Consider the following 8,369-nt stretch of genomic DNA (forward strand, 5'->3'; position numbering starts at 1 on the left):
TTACTGCCATCTAGTCTAGGGATAACTTCCTTAAGAGGAGAAGGAACATTGCTAGGCACAGTCATTTTTTTATTATTTTTCATGTTTTTTATTTTTTTTCTTTATATAGAGAGTTTTATCCTAGTGAAAGGAGTCTGACTGCAGCAAACTGACAGGAGAGTTTAAGTTAATGGCTTAAGTTAAATGCAATTTCTTCTGCTGTGTTCCTTATTTCTTGTGACGGGGTAACCATAGGGGTGTCTGTCTTCATGGGATATGAACCAACAGTTGTTAAGCACTGTGCAGTCTCACCATGATAAAGATATGTAGACAGAAGGTTAGTGGCTGCTCAGGAGTTTCTCCATGGCAGGGTCTTTTCATGAAGATACTTAAGCAGCACTATGGCTTTTGGTCAAACAGAAAGAGGCCAGCAACATGGCTGTAGTTCAGATACAGTGAGTACTCCACTTGCTCACCTGCAACAAATACTGTCTCTAAAGGAACCTAAACAACACATAATTTACTGCAAAGAAGTAAAAAATAAAATTACAAAAGCCTGCAGTCTCTGAGCAAATTGTCTCTTGTCCCAAGGTTCTTTCTTTGTGTTCTGTGTATTTTCTACAACTGTTAATAATGCAGACCTTTCAGTCTCAAGGAGATAAACAGAGTATGTGCCAATTTGAGTTGAAGCCCATCATCTCTGTCCAACTTTGGAAATTTGACATATTTCTGATTTCTTGCAGATACTATTTGAATGTGTTTATTTCATCAAGCCCTCATATTCCGAGGAAAAGAAAAATAGCCCTTAATATTATGTCCATGTATACAAGAGAAAATAAAGTTATTTTCTCTCTTTAAGTCAGTTCAGCCATGGTCTGTGATTTGTCAGCACTGTGGAGGGTCATCCAATTTAGATAGACGTGAACATTTCCAAGTAACAAATAGGATGCCACCAGTCATTGAAGAATGACTCCTTTTCCTTTTGAATTAAAATTAAACCTGTGCTCCCAAGTGTGGATCTGGTCAGGAGCAAGGGGGTATTGTGTTTGAGATGAGAAACTTATATTCTAATGGTTTATGGCCTCTAGGGACTGTTCTCAAAGGAATGGTACCTCCTGTTTGAAGTGCTTTGGCATTAGACATTGTAGATGTTCTGTAAGGCTTCGTTTTTCTTTTCATGCTAAGTTGCCTTCTGTTCTTGTCTGAAAAAATGGAAAATGTTTTTCTATTTTTCTTATTTCCTATAACGAATTACTATTTTCTGCTTCCAACTACAAAGAAACTTTTCTGGTCCTTTGGGCCTTTTCTGGTCCGTTGGATGATAATGGATGACACGTATGTCTGCTCCAGAGCCTTACCCGTGCAAATAGCTCATGAAGGCTGAGGCTGTTCCAACCAAACATGATTAAAAGTCATAGAAATCAAGATGGAAAAAGCTATTAGGTCACGTAGTTCCCACACGGGCCCCCTGGACCAGTACAGGTTTGTTTCCAATGGTACATTTTTGGTGCTTTCCAGAAGGGGTCAGTGCAGGTCAGTATTCACTTTGCATCCAAGAGCCTTCCTCTCTTCGCCCTTTTTGAAAAACTGTTAGACCTGAATCTGATGGCGAGTAGGTTGCAAAATGTCTAGAATTTTTGCTTTAGCCTGTAATTTGATGTTGGGTGATCAAAAGCAGAAGAAATGTGTTCAGGTCCAACAATTGATAATCCAGGATTTTAAATGAGGAAATATAGTGAGCTCTTCAAAATGCCTTGTTCGCTACGTACGTGTATTAAATGCTACAAATCCTAAGAACTGTCCTGGGGACGCTCAGTTGCAGCAAGAAAGGCACAGATTCACAGGCTTATCCTGTTGGGATGTCCATACTCAGAAAAAGCATATTTCAGTAGTATTTTAAGGTTGCATTAAAAAGATGCCTGGATAATTAAAAACAAATTTCCGATTGTAAAAAACCAAAAGTGACAAAACCCACTTTAGTCAGAATAATAGAAGGGAATAACTAACAATCATGTTGCAGGAAAAATGCAGTTCATTTTACTCAACTACTGTGATACAAAAACCTTTCTGAAAATTGACCAGTATCATGAGCCTGTTAGGGTGAGGAGCCTGAGACAGACTTTAGAGGGTGGAGGAGAGTGGTAGGGTAACAGAAAGTAATAATTTGAAGTGCGGGAGGAAAGAAAAAGGTGGCTGGAGATAGCAAGAAGGAAATGCTGCAAAGAGAGGAGGGAGAGATGGCACTCTGGTAGGAGAATGAGCGACTCACTTGAAAAGAACTTGTTTATATTTTTAAGGTTTTCTTATTTTCCCAGTGGATATGGTTATTTTTCAAAGTAAAATAACCAAGAAATAATTTCATTATGTTTCCTTCCAAGATTTCAAGCTAAGTGTAAACAAGAAAAATCCAGTGGGAAAATTAATCCAACTGCCTTTTCCAAGAGCACTTCAGTTCTGTTTCTCCCCAGCCTCTCTCTCTCTATATTTTCACTGCTACTGTGCCTGTACCCAGTATCTGTGGCATTGCTGATACTAGCTGAAATACCTCAGTGATGGCATTTGTTAGAAGGAGAAACTTTTAGGGTCGCTGAAAATCACTTCTGATACAGAAATGATAAATTTGAGATTTTCAGTGTTTAAAAAATATTAATGACATTTGACATTTTGGGATTGTTCCATATGGGCAAGTCAAAATGCTGGAAAACAACTGAACCACTTGCACTGAGATTTGATCTCTAGCAATTAATATTTGGGCTGCATGGAGAATCATAAGGAGTAAAAAGTCTGTAACAACACCAGGACAATCAGACCGGCAAACTTCCAAAACTTTAATTTTTCCAGATGTTAAGTGCCTTTTTTTTTTTCTAACCCAGGTGAAGGAGGGGCTTCAGAAAGCAGACAGTGAAAAACATTGGATTTGTAAGGAGTGGTTGGCATAAAGACCACCACATCATTGAGTGTACAGATACCAGTGAGCTGGAAGACAAGCAGTGTTATTTGCATTAACTGAAGTTAAAATACAGGTTTAATCTGGGCTATAAAATAAAATATATCTTATAAAATTTAAAGCATATTTATGTGTTTTTATAATAAAAATGTTGTGCTTTCAGAAGTTTTCTGGTTAGATTGTAACAAATACTGAGTTTGCCTTCAACAAGACATACTTGTAAATGTTGGGAATGAGCAGGAGGAGACCTGGCATCCTCTGCTTTGTTCATATGAGGGGAGCCCTGGGGTGGTGTTTCACTAGGGACTCATGGAAGCCTGAAGCCAGCTGTCTGTGTCCATGTCTTTGCTGTTGGCTGCAGCATGTGTATGCTCCCCTCAGTTTCTCTCTTGTTGCCTGCAAAGCCTGAGGTTCACTATAGAGGCCTTGGGACAGTGTTGGCAGAAGCCGTGATGCCAAATCCTTCCTTCGGGCACACTGACATTGTTGCTGTTGAACTGCTTCATTTGAGTGTTCAGACTGTGCATCTGCAGGCTTCACATCCCTGTCTCTGAGTGCTGCAGTATCCAAAACTTCAGCCTCTGATCACTCCAGCCAAGACTTACATGAGGCTGTCTGAGTGCAGACCTGGCTCTGCAGCCTGTTCCCACCTGGAATCAAACACCTGGACTAAGTGAAGGGGGATTTTTGTAACAAGGCTGTAGAGTCAAGACTGGAATAGTTTGTGGGAGAGTGCCAGATGGGTTAATACTGTGTAAGAAGAATAGAGGCTCTGTCATAACAATGCATTTTGCAGTCCTCTTCTTGCTCTTCTTCCCATATTTAGCTCCCTGAAACTGGAGTGGGGGAAGCCCGTGGTGTGCTCTGATGTTGGACCATGTTGGGATGTGATGGAGAGATCTCCAGCAGGGTTTTCCTCTTATGGCTCCTCCAGCCAGATGGCTTCAATCTACTGACCAATTCTCTGTGCTTTGTGTGAGGTCTGTATGCAATTTAAATGGAGCCTGTTCTCAGCTAGTTTTGCCTTTTCTTTACCCCCCTCCCCCACGTGCACATATATTCCCGACTGACCCTTTTCATGCTTCCCCTTTTCTCTAGCCATTTGGGGAAATTCTGGCACTATATAGCAAATATATCAGCTGGTTTCACCTCAAAGCCCTTCACTTCTGGAGGCTTTCAGGCATCTAACTCCTCTGAGTATTTCTGAGAAGAGCACTCACTAAGGCAACGGTGCTGTTGATGTAGCTCTTTGTGATGCTGCTGCTTTCCAGCTGGTTAGAAGTTTAGGATGTGGCACTTCTTGTGCTTGTGTTTGCTACCATCCTGAGTCCTAGCAGATTTGTCTAATTAGCAGAGAACAGTTATTTGAACCTTGATTTATCTTTGCATTTTGTAAATCTGGAGAGAACATATTTGCTCTCAAGGTTATCTTTTTTATTTTTGCATTTTCTGTTATTGTTCATGAAAAGCCTCAAATATGAAAATAAAAGCAAGGTCTGTCCTTATTACATTTTTATCACTTACCACCAAATTTATACTGAGTAGTAGACAACAGGAGACAGTTTTTTTAGACAGTCTTGTAAACAGAAGATAGTAGAAGACAATAAAAAAGTGATAACAGTACAAGGCAGTAGGACATCTCTGTTTTATTTCAGTCACCATCAAACTTGCTTCCTGGACTGATACATTGGAAAAAAGATCAGGTGGGCTGGAGCGATGGTTGTTGGTCTACTAAAATTGGTTTTACTGCCTCCCGAACTGTATGTGCTTTCTACTTCGTAATCTGTTGATTTGCAGTTTTTAATGAATTCTTTACTTGCATAAATCAGTGGCCCAGAAGAGACTTAGAGGCTGCTGGAAAATAATAGCATTGCTTTCCTTGCCAGTCAGGTGAAAACATAATATGCTCTTGCATTTCTTGTGGCTTTCTCCTGTCACAGCTGGCTGGATACCTTATCTGTTTAGAGACTGATAAGGGAGAAAGGAATTCCCCTTGAGGAAAGAAGGGCAGTACTTTTACAACACTTTCTAGTTCTCCTGGTACATTGGACTGTAGGGTCTAAGTGGGCTTCTGCCATATTGTGCAGTCGAAGAGCTGTTCCACTGATGAGGATTTCCAAAGTGTATTGCAGTGCAGTGCTGCTTCTCTTTTGGTTGCATTTTCATTTAGTTTTTGTCAGTTCTTTCTGGGAAAGGTATTCAGAGTCTGTTTGTGTGAGTGATAATGACAAGCAATGCCCTTTTTGATATCTGAGACATGGAAATAAACTCCCCTCCTGACCCCAAAGATGCTTGTTTCTGCTACCCTGCTGATTTAGTATACAAACAAGAAGGACTCTACCTTCGCTTCTGACACCCCCACTCCCCCAAACAGCAAAACAAAACTGCTAACTGTAATCTCACTGAGTGAATCAGAGAAGAATATGAGCTTGGCATGCAACAAGAAAGCTGAGACAGTGCTCGGCAGAGATGAAAGTGAGATACTGGTGGCCAGAGTTTAATTGGGTTTTCATAAAACATGCTGTTCTTCACAATTTGGCTAGTGCTTGATACTTTCTTTTTATGAGTCTGGCAAGACAATGAAACTTCAAACCATTTGCTTTGCAACTGGAAAATGAACCAGAGAGATATTCAGAGGAGCACTAGGACTCTTTGTCTCTTGTATTGAGAAGAAGCAATTCAGCAGCAAGGGAATGAGAGCCTCTTGCAGCCATACAAGCATAGTTTAGCAATAAATCAGCTCAGCTGCAGTCCTCACCACGTGATATTTTTTAGTTGCCACTGGGGAGAATTTTGCTCATCTCCAGACAAGATTTTGACTTGAGTTAATATTTATTTCCATTCTTACAGATGCTCTGTCCAGTGATGGATGGGGTGTTTTAACCTTCTACTTTTTCACACCTGGTCCACACCTGTCTGGGATCTCATTCCCTGCCCTATTGGGCTTATTGGGCAGGGAATGATTGAACTTTGCTGGATCCTGGATCTCAAGCCAACTGAGGGTGGTGAACAACACTAAAATCTTCACCGGCGGGTTATTTGTTTTTAAAGTCAGAGAGGTTGATAGGTTTTGTTTTGTTCTTGAGTGAATATTCATTCTCATGACAAAAACATTTCACGATAAGCTGTTCCCATTTGACAGTTGTCTGGCAGCACATGTGTCAAATAAGTTGTTTTTTTGTAGTCCAGTTCCTAGTGGGCGAGCATATCCCATTCCCAAAAAGTCATTGGATTTTCACTGAGCTCATCAATAGTTTAATCAAAAAAGTTACAGATTAAATCTTCCTCAGAGTGTAAACTCACTAGGGAATATACAAATTGATCCTCCAGCACACTGTGAAGCAACTTATTCTTGTTTTTCCTGTGCAGCTTCTTCTGGGTAAAAAGGGGGCTTTGGTTTCCAGGGCTGTCGATGCAAGAGCATGAAATTCAATACAAAATTTTTAAAACAAAAAACAAATGGCATTGTTTAGAATCTTGTTATAGCATGTTTTTTTCATTTGCACTGCGGGAATTTTAAATATTAGTATGTGAGTGCTAGCCAAATTTAGGTTGGTCAAGACTAGAGAGAAACTGTGAGGAAGTCACAAAGAAACCCAGCTAAGCTTACTAAAAAGGCAGCTCAATGGCAAATTAAGTTTTCTGTGGAATACCAGAAGATAATGCGTGTTTGGGAGAATACTAATTTGCTCAGACATCTTGAAGTGCTTTAATTTAGTTATTTTAGTTTAGGAAAAGACCTGAGCAACACTACTCAATATGCTCATCAGTATTACTGAGAATATTCTTGACTGGGCTTGGGGTGAATGGCAAGTATGTAGAGTTGGGTTGTAGTTATTAATATCTTAATTGTTAGCCAGAATAAACATCATGCTTTGGGCTTTTAAACTAATATCAGTTCAAATTTGGGTGGTGAACAGATTACTAAGTGGATTTTACATCCTCACCTGACTTGTCTGGTAGCTTTTCCTAGAGGTGAAATATTGAACTATAGAGAGCTTGGGGGTGATACAGCAGAGAGACTCACATGTTCCCCATCTGCTGGTTTCTGTATTCATGGGCCAAAGGAAGTGGGAATTGGGACTGGGGTACATGGAGGGAGCTGTGCTGTGAATCTGGGGCAAGAGCAGTGTTCACAGCATAGGTGAAGGCCAATGCATGCCAGAAGAGATGTGTTATGGGACTGTAGAGCTATGTGGTGATTAACTTGTGAGAAGAGCAGTGTGGTCACTGTGGCACTGGGGGCTATTGATCAAGGCTCAAAGAATATGACTGGGCCAAATGTTGTGGTCCCAGGGTTGGAACAGTAGGACAGTTAAGGTCAGTATGCGGAGCATCCACAGACTTTGTTGTGGTGACATCAGGGAACAGCAGAGAAGGGAGGAGAATTGCCAGTCAGGAATGAGGGATGCTGGCAGACCTCAGTGTTTGGAGTAACTGGTTAGTATTAGGTGCTTTCTTCTTCCTTGGATGCCACTATATGTCAGTCTTTCCTGGTTTTTTTTTTGCAATTTCCCTTTAAGAATCAATCCCCCTGAGCAGCAGGTGATCTTGACTACAATGTAGAGGAATAAGCTTGGGAAAGTTTTGTTAAAAGCAAGCGGGTTATAAAAACAACCCTCTCTGCATGGCTTGAACCTGTCAGCATGACGCTGCCGACAGCGCAGCTGGAGGGGAACACGGCAGGCTCCTCAGCCCTGAAGCAGAGCAGCCCACACAATGTTATGGGCCCAGCTTTGGTCTGGGGGAGGTGTGCCTGCCTTGCCAGGTGGGCCATGCATGGAAGTCAGATGCTTAAGTGGCCGTAAACCTCTAATCAAAGCAATGGTTTTGAATCCCTGTTCTGCCAAGGGCTTGAGAAGGGTTTGGAAAGTGCATGAAAGTCCTGCTGGGCTAATTTACAAAGTACAGGGTGCTTCTAACTGTCCTCTTTGGGATTAAATTATTGGTGCTTTGCAGGATGGAGTAAGTCTTTGCAAGGATAGTTTTGTCTGCAAGTGGCTGCAGTATCAAGTTGTGCTTGTCTTGAGGCCTGAAGCAGTCAAAAATGCTAGAAAGAAAGTGGCCAAGGGGCTGAGGAAACTTGTGTCACTGAGGCCTAGGATCTGTCTGCTCAGGATATCTTGGTGTCCTGCTCAGGGTCAGTAACCCTAGAGCAGGGGTTGCTGCAAACATTTCCATCCAGACAAATTGACTCTGTTCTTCTTGGCTTAGCTTCTGTCTTCTTTGTGTTCCAGAAAGGGTGAATCTACCCTCTGCAAATACAGGGCTTACATGCAATTTTCCTGGAGCTTGGACAGGCAGCCAAACCAGCAGGAGCTTTTTGGAAATGACAGGAGCCAGCTGAGGTCAGTTTTGATCCAGTAGGAAATTTACTAAATCAGACTTGATTATGAGTCACTTTCATTAGTCTGTGGAGAGCTGGCCGAAAAGGTGTAATTCC

This window comes from Heliangelus exortis, chromosome 3 (assembly GCF_036169615.1).
Source record: "Heliangelus exortis chromosome 3, bHelExo1.hap1, whole genome shotgun sequence".
Taxonomy (NCBI): domain Eukaryota; kingdom Metazoa; phylum Chordata; class Aves; order Apodiformes; family Trochilidae; genus Heliangelus; species Heliangelus exortis.